Below are 19,206 nucleotides of genomic sequence, written 5' to 3'. Positions count from 1 at the left end.
ATTAGTTGTTTGAATTGGCATAGAGATATGTACAAGAGATTATTTTAATTTCATAAGTATGTATGGGCATTAACACATTTGCTTATTAAAATTTGTTTAATCGGTTGAATTGACATAGAGATATAGTCAAGAGATAAATGGATTTTGGTAGGTGAGTATGTTCATAAGTTAGCAAATTACCGAGTTGCCGTGAATTTATTCGTAACAACATGAACATGAGTTTAATTATTCTAATTTAAGAAATATAATTAATCTAACACAATTATGTCATCTTGATTAAAATCATCTTTTGAAATCATGCATTGAAACTTTTATTTTATTTTTATTTATTTTTCTTTGTTAAAATCCTAGTTTTTAATCACCTCTTCAAATCAAAATATTTTTCTTCACCAAAGTGTTTTTAAAATTACATTCATAAATAATTCTTTCCGCAATCCCTATGGGTACGATAACTTGACATTTACTTGTCACTTTATTACTTGTTGCGATTGTGTACACTTGCACATTTTCATCGTTCCAAGTTTTTGGCGTCGTTACCGAGGACTTTTTAAAAAGTCATTATTTGTGATTTTGTTAATTTTGGATTTTGGTTTATTTTTCTATCAATCTTAACTTAATTAATTTTTCTGTGTTTATTTCAGGTGTTTATGAGTATTGATCGAATCATCGATTTACTCCCCATAGACCCTGAGTTTGAAAGAACGTTTTGATAGCAAAGAAGACAAGCAAGTCAGAGAATGACCGAAGAGATGAACTTCAAAACGGAGCAAACCCTGCTCAAAATCCTATCCTTATTGTTGATGATAGGGATAGAGCTCTAAGACAATATGTCGTGCCAGTGTTTCATGATTTTAATTTGGGTATTAGGAGACCCGAAATCGAGGCACAATAGTTCAAGCTGAAGCCAGTCATGTTCTAGATGCTTCAGACAGCGAGCCAATTTAGTAGAATGCCTACCGAAGATCCTCACCTGCACTTAAGACTGTTCATGTAGGTGAGTTATTCTTTCAAGTTAGCCGGAGTACCCGAAGATGCACTACGATTGAAGCTGCTCCCATATTCGGTAAGAGACAGAGCTCGAACCTAGTTGAACTCATTGCCACCAAATTCAATTTCCACAAGGCAAGAGTTAGCAGAAAAATTCCTCATGAAGTATTTCTCGCCTAGCAAGAATGCTAAGTTGAGGAACGAAATCACTGCTTTCCAACAAATGGATAATGAGTTCTTGTATGAGGCATGGGAAAGGTACAAAGAATTATTACAGAAACGCCCTCATCAAGGAATCCCACATTATATCCAACTTGAGATATTTTATAATGGTCTCAATACTCACACGAGGATGGTAGTGGACGCTTCTACTAATGGTGCTCTCCTTTCTAAGTCTTACAATGAGGCTTATGAAATCATTGAGAGGATTGCCAGTAACAATTATTAATGACCAACCAATCGAGCAGCGTCAGGAAGACAAGTCGCTGGAATACATGAAGTAGACGTTCTCACTTCACTCACATCTCAGGTATCCTCGATTTCCTCAATGCTTAAAAATTTTACCACTAATGGGTTTAATAGTTTTGCACCACAACCACTGAATCAATTTGAAAATATAGCCTGTGTCTATTGTGAGGAAGGACATCTGTTCGAAGAATATCCTTTGAACTAAGAATCCGTTTATTACGTAGGTAACCAGAACCAAAACTAAGGAAGGTAAGGACTACAATCCAATTCCTATAACCCATCGTGGCGAAACCACCCTAATTTCTCCTGGAGTAACCAAAGGGCTAGACCCAGTAACACATACGCCCAACCTAGACCAGACTAGCCACCTATTTTCACCCAACAAGTTCATAAACAACCTCAAGCTAAACCATCCAATAGCTTGGAAAACTTGTTGAAGGCATACATAGCCAAGAATGATGCCTTAATCCAAATCCAAATAGTTACATTGAAAAACCTGGAAAACCAAATGGGCCAGCTTGCAACTGAACTCAGAAGCCGACCACAAGGTGCTTTACCTAGTGATATGGAGAATCCGAGGAATTCAGGGAAGGAACATTGTAAAGCATTGACATTGAGGAGCGAAAAGACATTAAAGCCCAACACTATCGAAGTTGAAAATAAGCCAACTGATGCTCAAGACTCAAAAGAAGTTCAACCGAGTGTTGAAATTTAAATTTCACCGGAACTTGAATCTGTAAAATTTGATAAGGTAACTTCTAAACCAGCTAATTCTGATAAACTAACAACTCTATTAGATGCAGAATTGACACAAAAGACAAATCAACCAGTTCCAATAAAGAATCCTCCACCACCCTACCCTCAAAGACTTCAGAAGTAGAAGCAGGAAGTTCAATTCAAGAAGTTCCTAAACGTACTCAAGCAACTTCATATCAATATTTCGTTGGTTGAAGCACTTGAACTAATGCTGAACTACGTCAAATTCATGAAGGATATCCTGTCAAAAAAATAAAGACTTGGAGAATTTGAGACGATATCCTTGACAAAGGAATGAAGTGCATATCTTCAAGACAAACTACCCCCAAAGTTGAAGGATCCTGGATGTTTTACAATACCTTGCAACATTTGAGCTGCATATTGTGGTAAGGCAATATGTGATATTGGTGCGAGTATCAACTTGATGCCCATGTCAATATTTAGGAAGTTGGGGATAGGTGAAGTTAGACCTACTACGGTTACAGTTCAATTTATTGGTACGTGTTGGTATGTGTAGACAAATTTATTTTTCCTACTGACTTTGTTATTCTAGACTTTGAAGAAGAAAAAAAAGTGTCAATCATCCTAGGATGGCCTTTCCTAGCAATTGGAAGGACCCTTATTGATGTGCAGAAGGGCGACCTTACTATATGTGTTCAGGACGATCAGGTAACATTTAATGTTTTTAAGTCTATGCAATTTCCTCACACAATTGATGATTGTTCTGTAGTGTCCGATTTAGACAAATTAATCATGAAAAAGGAACTCAAATATGTTGAGGACCTATTCCAACAAATTTTGACATCAGACCCTCCAAATGATGAAGAGGAGGATGAATACTTAGCTTTGCTAGAAGCTAATCAAAGGGGATTTAATCCGCAATCTCGTTTTGAATCTTTGTAGTTAGAGAATAGGGATTATGCCCAACCAAAACCGTCAATCGAGGAGTCTCCTAAATTAGAACTGAAGGTACTTCCTCACATTTAAAATATGTTTATTTAGGTAACGCTTCTACTTTGCCTGTGATTGTTTCAGTGGAATTAACCATTGAGCAAGAAGAGAAAATCATCCTAGTATTGAAACAATTCAAGAAGGCTATCAGATGGACCATAGCCGATATTTACGGCATTAGTCTGTCTGTATGCATGCACAAGATCATCCTGGAAGATGGCGAAAAAGGGATGATTGATCGACAATGAAGACTAAACCCCATCATAAAGGACGTGGTAAAGAAAGAAATCATCAAGTGGTTAGATGCGAGTATAATTTACCCCATCTCAGACAGTTCGTGGGTAAGTCCAATGCGTGCCAAAGAAAGAAGGTATTACAGTCATTGAAAATAAGAATAATGAGTTGATACCGACTAGAACGGTTACAGGATGGAGAATTTGCATCGATTATCGAAAGTTGAATAAGGTGACTAGGAAAGATCACTTTCTTTTGTCATTTTTGGACCAGATGCTGGATAGACTCACAGGGCGAGACTATTACTATTTTCTCAATGGATACTCGAGGTATAACCAGATTACAGTAGCACTAGAAGATCAACAGAAGACAACACTCACCTGCCCATACGGTACATTTGCATTTAGACGCGTGTCATTTGGTTTATGTAATGTACCTGCTACATTTCAAAGATGTATGATGTCTATTTTTACTGATATGGTTGATAAATACTTAGAAATCTTTATGGATGATTTTTCAGTATTTGGAGATACATATGATGATTGTCTAGCCAATCTAGCCAAGGTACTAATGCGATGCGAAGAAACAAACCTCGAACTCAATTGGGAAAAGTGTCATTTCATGGTACGAGAAGGTATTGTTCTAGGGCATCGAATAACAAGACATAGAATCGAGGTAGATAAAACAAAGGTAGATGTTATTGAGAAACTTCCACCTCCAATATCTGTAAAGAGTGTTAGGAGCTTTTTGGGCCACGCCGGTTTCTATCAAAGATTTATCAAGGACTTCTCCAAAATTGCTAAACCCTTATGCAAATTATTGGAGAAGGACACGACATTCAAATCTGATGAGGAGTGCTTAAGAGCTTTCAAAGATTTGAAGAGTCGGTTAGTTTCGGCACCCAAAATCATCACACCATACTAGGATTTTCCATTTGAATTGATGTGTTACGCAAGTGACTTCACGATAAAAGCTGTCATGGGCCAGCGGAAGAACAAAGCTTTTCATCCCATCTACTACGCAAGTTGGACTTTGACAAGAGCTCAACTGAATTATATAGTAAAAAAAGAAAGAGTTACTTGCTATTGTATTTGCTTTTGACAAGTTTCGATCCTATCTTGTAGGTACTAAAGTGACTGTCTATACAGACCATTCGATAATTAAGTATTTACTTGCCAAAAAATAAGCTAAGCCGAGACTGATCTAATGGGTACTTCTACTTCAAGAGTTTGATCTAGAATTCAAGATTGAAAGGGAGTAGAAAACCAAGTAGCAGATCACTTGTCCAGATTGGAGCTGTAAGAAGGGAATTCTCCACTTATACCCATTCAGGAGACATTTCCAGATGAACACATACTGAAGGTAAATCAATGTCCATAATACCCCTTGGTTTGTTGATATTGCTAACTATTTAGCTTGTGGTTTGATGCCGATGGATAAGACGTATCATCAAAAGAAAAAGTTTCTTCACGATATGAAGTACTATTTCTGGGAAGAACCATACTTGTTTAAAAAGTGTGCAAATCAACTGATCAGGAGATGCGTGGTAGAAGATGAAGTACATAAGATTCTATATCATTGCCACTTAACTCTGAGTGGGGGACACTTCGGAGGTACACATATTGTAGCCAAAGTATTACAAGCCAGATTCTTTTGGCCAACACTATTCAAAGACGCGTATGCTTACGTAAAGATTTGTAATCGATGTCAAAGGGTTGGAAACGACACCAACAGAAATGAGATGCCCTAGACAAACATCATTGAGGTAGAGTTACTCGATGTTTGGGGTATTGACTTTCTTGATCCTTTCCCTTCGTCATTTGGTCACAAGTACATATTGGTAGCAATAGACTACGTGTCTAAATGGGTTGAGGCCAAGGCATATCTGACGAACGATGCTAAGGTTGTGATGAAATTTTTGTAGAAGCATGTGTTCACAAGGTTTCGATCCCCAAGAGCTATCATCAGTGATGAAGGGTCCCATTTTTTGAACAAATGGTTGAAAAGGTTACTCGACAAACATGGAGTGAAGCACAAGGTTGTCACAGCTTACCATCCGCAAACGAATGGGTAAGCTGAACTGGCAAACAAAGAGATCAAAGGCATACTCGAGGAGGTAGTTTGTCCAAACCGACGAGATTGGTCGAAAAGACTGGATGATGCCTAATGGGCCTACAGGATAGCATACAAGACACCTTTAGGGATGTCACCCTATAGGTTGGTCTTTGGGAAAGCCTATCATCTGCCCTTGGAGTTAGAACACAAAGTTTACTGGGCTCTCCAACAACTCAACTTGGATCTTAAGCTTGCTAAAGAGAAACGAATGCTCCAACTCAATGAGTTAGAAGAGTTCTGAATGTTCTCATATGAGAATGTCAAATTACTCAAGGAAAGACTTAAGAGATGGCATGACAAGCACATTCAGGTTTAAGAATTTGAGGCAGGTCAGTAAGTCTTGTTATTCAATTCCAGATTAAGGTTCTTTCCAGGTAAGTTAAAATCACGTTGGTCCAGTCTATTTACAATTCGCGAAGTTTACCCATATAGAATTGTCGAACTTCAAAGTCAATGAGGTAATTTTCAAGTCAATGCTCAGCGCTTAAAACATTATTGGGGATATAAATTTGAACGGGATCAAATCTCGTTCATTTTACCATATATTTATTTTTTTATTTTTTCTTGTTTTTCTTTTTAAATAAATGATTTAGGGTAAATTTTTGTGATTATTATGTTTAAATAAATTCGTCTAGGAGATTGGAACTTAAGCGGGATCGTTTGTGACCCCTCCAATCTTTCCTGGGAATTGATTTTAACATAATCTTTGGGAAATTATTCCCTAAATGGAAAAATAAATTTTTAGTATTTCAAATAAAAGGGTCAATTTTGATCCAAGTTTTAATTGCAATTCAATTTCAAATTTTCCTTAAGTCTAGGTACTTAATTGAATTATTTTTCAAAATTTGGTTGCTCTTTTGTATTATTAAAATTAGATGTCTCTTTTATAAATATTTTCAAAAGGCATCTAGAATGAATGTTTTAATTTAATTTAATAAATAAGATGATAATCATTAATATATAATTATATCAATTATAATATATATTAATTATTATCAACTTTGCATAAATTATGATTAGTTTAAATTTGATCATATTTTATTTAATAAGTATTTAATTTTAATAAATTAATAGCAAATAATAATTTAATATGCATTATATTAATTATTAATTGTTGTTAACTCAATGTAGAATTAGAACTTGGAATATCTTAATTATTAATTTGTTCTAAGAATCCTAATTAAACTCCTACTCCTTTCACTATAAATTTCACCCACCTTTGCCATTTCTTTCACTCATCCCTCCATCAATCCTAGCATCCAAAACCCACCAAGTACCAAATCACCTAGTGTCGTACTCTCTAGCTGTAACACCGTCTAGCTCCGCATGCCACCCTCACGCCTAGCAATAGCCCCATTCGGCCAAGAACTCACTCACGCACTCAAGACTCACACGCCATCTTGCCGCTCGTGCGGACACACACTAACGCACCCACTCACACGCGCCAACACACCAGCCATGCTGTTCGCCTGACAGTGTCACCTGTTTTCTGCACATCTACTTACATCGCACCTTGCTACTCGCACCTACACCCTTGCCTATCGTACTACACCATCAAGACACCCTACAACCATCCCTAAACCAACCCCTTTTGCTTTATATTTATTTTCTTTGAGTTTTTAATTTTTATAAAAAAGTGGTAAGACAAATTTTGCTCCTAAACTTTAATTTTATTTAATTATTTAATTTTCCAATTTATTAAATTATTAATATTTTATACTTATTAAATTTTTAAGAAAATATTTATTTCCATCTTATGTTCAGGTTAATCATGCCTTGCAAGAGAACTCGTGCCTCTGTCCAAATTGACGAATCACAAAACAAATTCCACTGTGAAGAAGCCAAAGCAAGATACGAAAGCGTTTTCAATAACCAACAGATGCACCCAAAAAAAGGTTTTATGCTGAAAGAAAGCAACTATATTGATTTCATGGCGCGCATTCAACAAATTGCAGAAGCTCTCAATTGGGAGTTATATTGTGATAAAAGACCTAGTGCAGATGAGGAGTTAGTTAGTAAATTTTACGCAAATTTGACCTCAAGCGAATTGACGAAAATTTCTGTTTACGGAATCAAGGTACTAATAACCTAAAACACTATTAATGAATTCTTTAAATTACCTGACTTCGAAGACGGTGAATATTCTTCCTTGATGAGCAATATTGAGTCTCCAAATCTGCAAGAAATTCTTAAGGAACTTACAGTTCCAAGTTCTAAGTGGACTATGTCAAAGCAAAGAATTCACACTTGTCGTAGAGAATATTTGACACCACTAGTGTAACCCCCCAAAATTTCTAATTTTGTTATTGTGAAAATATGACACAAATATTTGTCAGCTTTAGTGGTTATGTGTTTTGAGAGTGTTTGGAAGGTCCCAAGTTCAAGCCTTTCCTTAGGCAATTTTTGGCATTTTGAATGAATTAGGTCTTACTCTTGTTTAGTATGCTTTTATTTGATTTTTGGGTAAATTACATCAGAATGGGACTGCTGGTCTGGTGGTTAAATGGTGTGTTATTATGGTGGAGGTTTTGTGTTCGAATCCCTATGCAGGCAAGGGTATTATTTTTTTGCTCAGATTTTGGGATAGAGTTGTGTAATAGGGGGTTCTGAGTAGTGGATGCGTAGTGGGAATTAGGGGAGAAGATTAAGAGATTTTGGGGGTTATCGGGATTTTTTTCCCATAACTGAATTTTGACTCTCTTTTCCAAAAAAATTATGCCGTCTATTCTTCTCCCTATCCTCTTGCCCAAATTCTCTAAGTTTTTCAATCTTTCTCTTTTTTTCTTCTTCTTGATTTTTCTCTAATCTATTTATTTTCCTTCGTTTTCACACGCGGTTAGTGCTCGCTTAGTTTCAGTAAGTGTTTCTATTTATTTCTTTCATGAATCTCTTAATGGCTGCAATGGTAAAGTTTTTTCTCTGCGATTTGGGCGTAGGGGGAGGCTCGGACTGGTGAATTTACTGTTCTCGTCATAACAATAGTTAAACGGAGGGTTATCGTTGGTGGTAAGTTGGGTTTCGGTTCGTTCTTGGTTGTCAATTCACTTGTAAATCTGTTAAATTGATGTTGAGTGTCTTGATTATAGGCTTTGGAGTGCTCGAGGACTGTTTTAGCATCAAACAAAATCAAGTGTGTCCCGAAACGCAAAAAAAAAAATCGGCGAAAAGTCGAAATTTCTTACTGTTTGGACAGCAGCAGTAGGTTAACTTTGAAAGATCACCATAAATTTTGGAAATTGAATTAGAGAATGAATAAAATATAAAATTAAATCTTATTGAGCCTAGTTTATCGTTGAAGAAACAGTGTAAGTAATGGAATTGTAAATCGTGAGGTATAATAAACTTTGTTAGACAAGGTCAGAATGAATTCGGATTCCCTTGTTCTGACTTTGGAAAATCATCAAAAATTGGAGAAAAATAATTAGGGGTTAAAATTTACATGTTTAAATTATTAATGAGTCTATTTTCAATATAAACAAATGTAAACATCATCCAAATTTTGTACAAAGAGATAATTAATTTTTAGCAAAGAAGGGACAAAGCTGTCAAATAGCAGAATAGGGGTAAGCTTGAAGATTTTACTTTACTTATTGGCTGAACCAAAAATTCGGAAAATTTTATGGTAGAAAGGTATTTGAGTCTAGTTTCAAAGACATGAAGCAGATCTTAATTCGGAATTTTGTATCTCAAGATATAAATAATTTAGTGACAGTGACTAAAGTAGACAGCTTTGAAGGAACATATAAGTAAATAGTGAAAATGTATATGAATAATTAACTAGCACAGGTTACATTAAAAAATGGATCACGTGGCCAAGGTTAATTTGGGTCGGGTGGGCCACATGGGTGTGTGAGCCCATTTTTTTGAAAAGTTCTGTAAGGCTGCACAGGTCATCCAAGTCGACTGTGGACCTACTGTAGGGTTGGTAAGCTTTACTTAGACCCCTATATGTATGATTTGTCTGTCTGGTTTCTATACCGAACATGACTTATGATATCTGAATGTACGTACTATTAATTGCATAATGGCATGACATATTTTGTATGTTGCATTGTATCGGGGTGGGTTGATGATATTTGGAGGAAGTGTCTGAAATGCTATTAAGCCTGTTATCTGGAAGCTCAACTGCAACCTTCTGATTATGTGCCGCATTTCGATACAGCATGGTGTGTAGGGATGGGTGGGTTGATTGAATCCACACATGGTGTGTAGGGTTGGACGGAGATGGTGGGTAGAGGATGGTGGGTAGGATTTTGATTTACTGTATCTGCATTCTATATCTAATATGGGCTAAGGCTCTAATGTATTTCTGAGACTGTATCTAAATGGGCTAAGGCTCAAACTGATTCTGTGATGGGCACGGGACCCGGGCGTATCTAATCAATTCATTGATTATCTCAGATGCATGTTTTCGTGGGATTACACATTGAGTTTACGAAAACTCACCCTTTCTCTGTTTAATCTGTATAGGTAATCCCCAGACTTGATGGGTCGGTGCAACGGAGGACTCGATAGTGGCCACACGTAAATTTTAGACTATTTTCAGTTAATGCCTGGAATTTATTACTTATTTGGGGTTTTTTATGTATCTTCTGGACTATGGATTGGTTGGCTTTAAATTTGGGACTTTATATTGTTTTTATGGATTTTTTTTTAAAACTGCAACTCTACAAAACACGGGTTTTTTTTAAAAACTAAGGTTTTTCGTAAATAGAAACGATTTTCCTTAAATTAATTGGTTACAAAAGCTTCCGCTAAGAGATAAGTTTTAAAGCAAATCAACTAATTTTTTTTTCGAATTAAATAAAAGCTAACTTACTATAACAATTTTTAAACTCGATAATCTTGTCTTCAAATCCCTTCCATGTGACATCGCCAGATTCGACCATAACGTCTAGGTCAGGTTTGGGGTGTTACAACTAGTGAAGGTATGGTTCTATTTCATTTGATTCAGCCTTATGCCTATTTCACATGGGGCTACAATTTCATTAAAGAGAATGGTCTTATTTTACTCAATTTTAACTGGAAATACCATTGATGTGGGAAAAATCATCTTGAGAAAAATACGGAATTGTGCCGCTAGACATTCTGGCACAGCTTACTTTCCCTTTACGATAACAATTTTGTGCTTGAAAGTTAAAATTCCTGCAAACGTAAAGAAGACAGGTTATAGCCAGGGCACAATCACAAATTGGGACCTCTACCGAATAGCTGGAGACTTTGTTCTACAATAACGAGTTGAAGAGTGTGAGGATCCCGAAGAAGAAGAAGAAGAAGATCTCACAGAGATTGAACCAATGCAGTAAGCTGAAATCCCTGATAAGTCAGAACCAATGGAACTAGTAACCGAACTTGACGTCGCAACTTCAATGTTTAGGACTCAATCACCTCGCCCAGATCTTCGAGATGAGCTATTAAAGTTAATGGACATCATACAACATATGCAATGGTAGCAACAAGCTTACTAGAGATATTTAAAAATACGGGATGAATCAATGAGAAACGCTCTTATGAAAATATACAATGACCCGTTTATTTTTGTGCCTGAGTTTCCAGATTCATATTTGAACCATGAAGCCATAAGTTAAACTTAATGATTACAGCTTAATCTTGAATAAGGGAATAAAATCAAATTGGTAAGGATTTAACATGTCTTTATTAGAAAGCATTTACTCTATTTTTGCTATCATAAGAATAATTGAGATTAATTTGAATGATATGTATACTTAAGTAGCGTAAATCTCAAATTTTTTGTTCTTGAGCATAAGTATATCAAATTCATAATTTTTGGAAGAATGTTGTTCTGAAGGAATTTTTCAAAGGAGTTTTTGAAAAAATTCTTTCCAATTTGTGCATTACTCGGGATGAGCAATGAATTAAGTTTGGGGTGCGGAAACACGAAAATGTACACACTTTTTCATGCTCTTTTTCACTTAAATTCATGCAGTTTCGATAAAATTCTTGTCGAAAAGTATATAATTATTATAAAATAATTATTTTGTCCTTAAATTATTAACATGTTGAATTTTAATTAATTTTATATCAAATTTTTATTAATTTTGATTATTTTCGACAGATATGCACAAAGGGCGAAAAACAGCTCGGCAGACACTACTAGAAGCGCAAAATTGAGAAGCAATTTTGAAGCATCAAGATGAAATAATTTTTCAGCCTAAGATGATCCAAATTATTTGTATAAATTCATAATATAATTTATTTTAATTTTAATCTAATTTAATTTAGGTTAAATAATTTATTATTAATTAATTATGAAAAGTGACCCAGTTGAGCTGAACCGAGAAAATCGATGCAACCGAGCACTGGGCAGCCCAAAACCTTCCCACACGCTGACCCAATCAGCTTGTTTGGTTGATTATTTGGCTTTCAAAATAGCCCTTGAAGACTCTTTCAAATTGCATTCAAACCCCTCCACTATTTATGCCTTTCTAGATTTGCCCCTACCTTAAAATAGCAAGTTTGAAACCTTCAAACTTGCCACATGTGTGGCCGGCCATGGGGGGACTCTATGGCTGCTGATTTTTTCTAATTTTAGCAGTCTTCTCAACCTATAAATACCCCCTTGGCTGCTCAGTTCAAACATATCTCAAACCCATTCATTTATTCATTTCTCTCTCACTTTTCTCTCTTCATTCCCTTCTATCGTTCTTCATTTTTTTTTCCCCCATTCCCTTTCCAATTTCACCTCTTGAAAAATATTTATTAAACCACCATATGGAGCAGCATTCAAGTGTTCATGGAAACCTCAGTTCCATAAGAACAAGCAAAGAAGGAGGAGCAGAGCAAACTAGTCAAGCCTCGGAGAAACACCGGATTTGATTCTTGTTCCCTATCCTTTTAATTTTGTTGTCGTTATGATGAACATGTCTATGAATATTTGTGATGTTGATATGTTAATTTAATTAATATGGCTTAAATTTAATTTGTGTTAGGTTGATTGCATTTTTTCTACTTAATTTATTAAATTGTGTTTGTGTTGTTATAGGCCTCGGTAAGATGTTTGATTAAGTAAATCCATGACTAAGTTATTCTTGCATTACAGTTGTAAGGTAACTAATGAATTAATTATTTAAATGGATTGAAATTGTAATTAATTGACACGATACTTAATCAGTGCATGTTTAATCATCTAAGGTAGCTGAGGGTTAAATTAGCAACGGTATCTAACAATACATTAGTCTTGCATAACTTGAAAGATTATTGTGATTAAATTGTTTCAAGGTAGAAATACATTGTTACCTCGCGTAATCTTTTATGTGCTTATGAGATTGAATTAATTGTTTGAATTGGCATAGAGATATGTACAAGCGATTATTTTAATTTCATAAGTATGTATGTGCATTAACACATTTGCTTATTAAAATTTATTTAATCGGTTGAATCGATGTAGAGATATAGTCAAAAGATAAATGGATTTTGGTAGGTGAGTATGTTCATAAGTTAGCAAATTACCGAGTTGCCGTGAATTTATTCGTAACAACATGAACATGAGTTTAATTATTCTAAGTTAAGAAATGTAATTAATCTAACACAATTATGTCATCTTGATTAAAATCATCTTTTGAAATCGTGCATTGGAACTTTTATTTTATTTTTATTTATTTTACTTTGTTAAGATCCTAGTTTTTAATCACCTCTTCAAATCAAAATATTTTTCTACATCAAAGTGTTTTTAAAATTGCATTCATAAATAATTCTTTTCACAGTCCCTGTGGGTACAATAAATCGACATTTACTTGTCACTTTATTACTTGTTTCGATTGTGTACACTTACACATTTCCGTCATTCTAAGATACTCTACTGGCAAGTCTTGTTCCTTTACTTCAGACGGATGCATACGGTAAAAGAATTATTAGAATGTTTTTTGTTTTCTCTTTTTGTATAAAATAAAACATAAATATTAAAAAAAATATTTTAAGTTGTATGTGTTTAAAATTTTAATTAAAAAATATATAAAATTATTAAATATCAAATTAAAAATAATATACTTGTAATCCTTCAAAATTTTGGTTTTTGAAAACAATAAGTAGATTGAATGTGAAATAAGTATTTGGAGAGGAAGTATGAATAATGAATTCAATAAGGATTAAATTGAGAATTTTTTAAAGTTTGAGGATTAAAAGTGTAAATTTACCCTTTTAAGAAAAGAGAGAAATTTTAAGAAATCTTTTTTTGTGGACGTGACATGAAGGCATATTGATATGTGAAGTTGGAAAATCAAAATATGGACTAAATTGAATAAAGTGGAAAAATACATAGAGTAAGTGCAATTTTCCCATTCTGTGGAGGCCTAGACGTAACTTTACCATTATTAATAGATTTTTGAAGACATAATGGTGGGATTAAAATTTCCATACAATGAGGTGCAAAGTGTCACATCCCAAAAACTAGGTTAGAAGAAACTGCGTTAGTGACACCATGAGTAGTTACGTCCGGCTTTTGAGTTAATATTATGAAAATTATGACAAGTGAATTGATTTGGTTTAGTGGTTAAGTGTAGTGTTTGTGTGTGAGAGGTCTAGTGTTTAAATCCCTTCCCTTGAATTTTTGCTGCTTTTTGCCTAAACCTCTATATTTGAACTTCTAGTTTATAAATTATTTTCACTTGATCGTAGACAAGAATGAGCTTGTTGATTCAGTAGTAAGGCTTCATTTTATCCTTTGATCTTGTGTTTGTGTCCCCTTATGTGCAAAATGAAAATTGTTTTTGATTTGAGCTATGAGAGAATCTGGTGGGTGGTTAATTAGTGGGATATAGTGGGTTGTGGGTTGTGGGTTGTGGGTAGTTATGAAATTATCTCTCCCACTTCCCACTCTCACATTCTTTTCTCCTACTTTCCCCCTTTTCTCTATTTTTTTCTCTCTTCTTCTTTCTTTTGTTTTTTTTCTCCTTCTTCTTTGATTTTTGCTTGCTGCCATTCCATTTTCTGCTAGTGGTCGTTCATAGTGCAGGTTTCATTAAATTATCTTTTTATGATATTCTATTCTTAGTTCATTCTTTGATTAAGATGGAGTTCTGTTAGTATAATTTACATTCTATGTTGTGATTAGTAATTTTGTGGTTCTTGGTTAGTCGATTCGGGTGGAAATCGAAGCCCTCCTACGGATTAAATTCGGGTTTGATCGTTGTTTTGAAGAAGTGCTTGAATTTGATATTAATGGTCTGAAAATTCGGTGCTAGGATGTCTTGTGGTTGGGTGTTTTTTTGGTTAGTTAATACAATTTATTAAACGAATGTAGGTATCGTGAGTTCCTAGCTATATGGTTGATTGTTTTCGCTATCAGGTGTGTAATTTTATCCCGAGACCTCATTTGAAACTCGAGAAAATCGTGAAACTGGGTTGTTCTTCGAAACTTCCCAGCACCACACAGCCGTGTGAAATCATGCAGACAGTGTGGGTAGACCGGATGGACCACAAGACCATGTGAAATCATGCAGACCATGTGGACCATACGAGCTAGTTTTTTGGGTCATGTGGGCCTTTTGGACCAACTTTGAGGCCCGATTAAGGGACTCGAAAATTAGGTCCGCGGGCATTATGTAGGCCCAGAAAAGCATAAGTTTCAGTAACCAAACATGGGTAAGTGTAGGAGGTTTGTTAAATAAGCTCTGATAAGTATAAAAATGCGTTATGTTTTACAATCAACAAGCACGTAAGTCAAGCATAAGTATTTTGTAAACCATGTATGTTTTACATATTCTATTATGTTCTGATAAGCTATTCGATTCAACTATGTAAAATGATATGCTATGATCTGTAAAAAATATATATATGATTAGGTATGCATGTCATACCATTTATATGATATGTATGTACGTTATTATGATTGTGCATGTGCATTGGGGTGGGTTTTGGATATGATAGAGGAAGTGTTTTCTAGCAATTTTACTGCAATTTTGGCAGTTAAACCGCAATACCTGTCTGGCAGCTCAACTACACTATTATGAGTGGCATACCTCCACGACCCAGTGTGATTGGATGGATGGACTCTTATAGTCTTATTTGGTGTTATTGGTTAGACGGAGTTGGTGTGTAGCGGATGGAGGTAGGATCTTTGATTGCATTTGTATCTGAATATGAAATACATCTGATTATGTATAAGAGAATGTGTTTAAGATTTTGATTCTGAAATTAAGAATACCGTTTCAATATATGATTATGAAAATATGACATTTCGATCTGAAAAATGTTTCTAGATGTGACCTGCTGATATAGTTTTTGCATATGTGATTACTAAAAATAAAACTCTGTTTTTATTTTTGCAATTGTGCGGGTTGCAGTAAGAAAATTCTATACGTGGGTTAAATCACACATTGAGCTTCTAGCTTACTCGTTTGTTTGATACATTTCAGGACATAGGACTGGATGGTGTGTGGGAGCTTGGATTGGTCTTTGAAATAATATGGTTTGATTTATGTTAATTAAGATTTCTAGACATTTGGTTTTGGACTATGTTTTTTTGAATTTGGTTTCGTTTTTGGGTTTTGATTTGTTTGTCATTTTTTGGAAGTTTTAACGTAAACTGTAAAATCATACTAGCTAACAAATTAGAATTCTGTTTTCAAAACTAAAACAAGCTAAGGATTTGCCGCTGCAAATTTAAAATGGGTTTTATGAAATTTTATAACAAATGTTTTAAAATATGCCCAATTGACGAACTATACTCTTTCACTTATCAAGACCACAGTTTCCAAATTATCAACTCTAGAATTTCTATTGTAAAATTTTATTTAGAATTACAAGTTTTATAAAACTTTAATTTTTTGTTTTGTATCAAGTCACGTTTTGGAAAGTAAATATTTCAACGTATTATTGTAACTCTTCAGATTCGACTATAATGTCTAGGTTGGGTTTCAAGTGTTACACAAAAGAGAGAAATTATTGGCAATTAAGCATGAATGTGTTGAAATGTGATTAGTTAATAAGATAAGGATGAAATTGAAAGAAAAAGAAAAATATAGAATTTTCTACACAACTGAAAGGCTGAATAGAAGCAGCTTGGGGCCAAAAAATTAAAAAGGGAAAGAAAGAAAAGGAGAATAAAAGAAAAAAAACGAAAAAAGAAAGAGAGAGAAAAAGAAAGGAAAATCTCTCATGCATTTTTCTTGAGTTTTTCCTTTAAACCATAACTTAATTTCATATCATAGAGTGCTATGGAAATATTTTCAATCATGGGAACTACTTAGTTAAAGAAGAAAGTGAAGGAAAAGCTTAGGAAAGTGATGAGAAAGTCAAGGAGAAATATGTGATTTTATGGTTTTCCTAAGATTTTCATGTTACTTGGAAATGAAATCATGTAGAGATTTTCATGTATTTATGTATGAAGAGAAATAAGTTGGCAAAGGAAAAAAGAAAGCTTTGAATTGAAAAGAGAGAGGTTAAGTTCAAGTGAAATGAATAGGTAAGTACTTAATTGAATTTATGTTTGCTTACTTAATTTAGATATTTAAGTATTTAAATTTAGTATGAAATAACTAAATAAGATATTAATTTGAAAGTATAATATGATGAATGAAGTTTAGAAGTTATGTGATTAAGTTAAATTATTGTAATAGTTATGTTTGAATAGAAGTAAGCTATAAATGTCAAAATTTATAAGTGAGTAAGAATGAAAGTGAATAAAATCTTTGGTATTTGAATATGTATAATGAATTTAATGGTAAACACATAAATAGAAATAAGTTACTAATGTAAGAGAGAAAAGAAAGTGCATGTGAAATTGAAATGAAATGTTTACATATACAAGCATTGAAAGGAAATTGAAAAGTTAGCAAATGATTATATATGAAGCTAAATGTCAAGGAACTAAAATGAATAAATGAAATGATACATGATATGGTTATGGTGTGATAAGGGGTTGGGGGTTCGGTTGGGAATAGGGTTGGTGAAACAGGGGCTATGGTAGGATATGTCATGTTTATGTTCTTTGGAACATGGTGTACAGGTTGGATGTTAGATTTCTGTTATCAGAGTTCTGTTCAAGGTCAGGTGTTCTATTTTGGTCTAGGACTCTAGGAGTTATGTTATCGATATTCCGGTCGTGATCATGATCTGTAAAAGATATAAGTAACATGTGACATGTAAATAAAAATTTATATGATATGATAAGCTATAAAGTGAAAATGTAAAATATTGTGAGAATATATAAAAGAAAAATAATGAATTTAGTTTAATGATCTATAAAATTGAAAACTAAAATACATGAATTATGTAAGATAATGTTCATGATCTGTAAACGATAAAAATGATATATGACATGTAAATGACAATGTAAGAAATTATATGACCAAATAATATAAATTAATAATGAAATTAGCTAAATACTTTGTAAGTTTAATAGTAGGTTGCATGAAATAAGTAAGATTATGTTATTTCATACTATAAGTAGTTTATTAATTTGTTTTAATTTAAATAATTTGAATCATTTAAAATATGCTTAAATAAATGAATTGGTAAGATACTGAATTCAATTAGGTACTTATCAAGCTATTCACGTAGCTTAATGTGTTTATTTTAAACACATAGGTGAAAGACAAAAGAAATGAAACTTCAAAGATTTTTCCTTCAGTTTGGATCGCATCACTCCTCAAGGTTCAAGTTCAAGCCCTTTGGTATATAAATTTTGAACCTTAGTTTGGCATGTACTTATGTCACAGGCCACAGATCAAAGCTCATGACGATTGCATAAAGAGCATCCCATGGAGGTCAACCAATTAAAAGGGGCTTATTCGACCTACTTGAACTGGCCTGATTTGTGAAATATGTAGAGATGTCTGTCTACTTGAAGCCTTTGTGGCCTAGTGAAGCACTAGGGAAAAATTAGGGCTACCTTGGTAAATATGGAAAGTAATCTTAGAAGATTTGATTTTGTAATCTTAAAGGATTGAGTCAATCCTGTCACACCCTCATTTGGCGAGCTAGTACTATTTCGGGAGATTGTGCTAGCTAGATTGCCTAAGTCACGAGACTTAGATATGTTAGCATTGGTAAGCTTCCTGGTGAAGTATTTCACTGAACTTCACCGAGATTACGGAATCTCACTTCACGGATTGGTAAGTTTCTTGTTTTGAAGATAATCGTATTTGGCGGACTCTCCTACAAATAAGTTTGCCACCCGTGTTTTGTGTTGCCATAGATGAGAGTTTAGTGGGTAGTGGGACATGTTTAAGTAATCTAGAATCCTAATGGAGATAACATGTCCATAAATAGGACACCTGAAGAGCCTCGTAGGATGTGATTAATTAGTGGAAGCATGTGAGTATGATTACTGATTAGAGTTTAACCCTGAGTGGGATTTGGGTTAGAGATAACTATAAATAGGACAATCTAGTAGTGGAGAGAATATTTTTAATTCATTTTCTCTGCTAGCCTTCGTTATCATCAAAGAAAACCAAAGGTGTTCTTCATCGCTAACGAAAGAGCTTTCTGTCAAGCTTATAGAAGCTTTTTTCCTTAAGCTGTCTATTGATAAATTCTTAAATCCCTTTTTAAGTTTACCAAATAGAAAGAGTAGTTGCAAGAACTGTTTGTAGGGATTTCATTTGAATACTGGGTAGGAAGAAACTTCCACCCAAAAATTATTTGCATGTTCATCGAATCATGTTATTTCATTAAGTTTTGATTGTTTTTATATTTAAAGAATTTACTTGATTATTTTAGCCAAAGAAATGGGAG

General features: G+C 34.1%; 1 non-coding gene across 1 annotated transcript; it reads right to left on the bottom strand.

The window, feature by feature from the left end:
• Nucleotides 1-1,177: 1,177 nt before the first annotated feature.
• Nucleotides 1,178-1,284, bottom strand: LOC128042049 (small nucleolar RNA R71). The gene has a single exon (XR_008197257.1). It is a non-coding gene; the product is annotated as a small nucleolar RNA R71 (small nucleolar RNA).
• Nucleotides 1,285-19,206: the final 17,922 nt, after the last annotated feature.

The sequence above is a fragment of the Gossypium raimondii genome, chromosome 6, assembly GCF_025698545.1.
Source record: "Gossypium raimondii isolate GPD5lz chromosome 6, ASM2569854v1, whole genome shotgun sequence".
Taxonomy (NCBI): domain Eukaryota; kingdom Viridiplantae; phylum Streptophyta; class Magnoliopsida; order Malvales; family Malvaceae; genus Gossypium; species Gossypium raimondii.
This window is presented reverse-complemented; position numbering and strand designations above follow the sequence as displayed.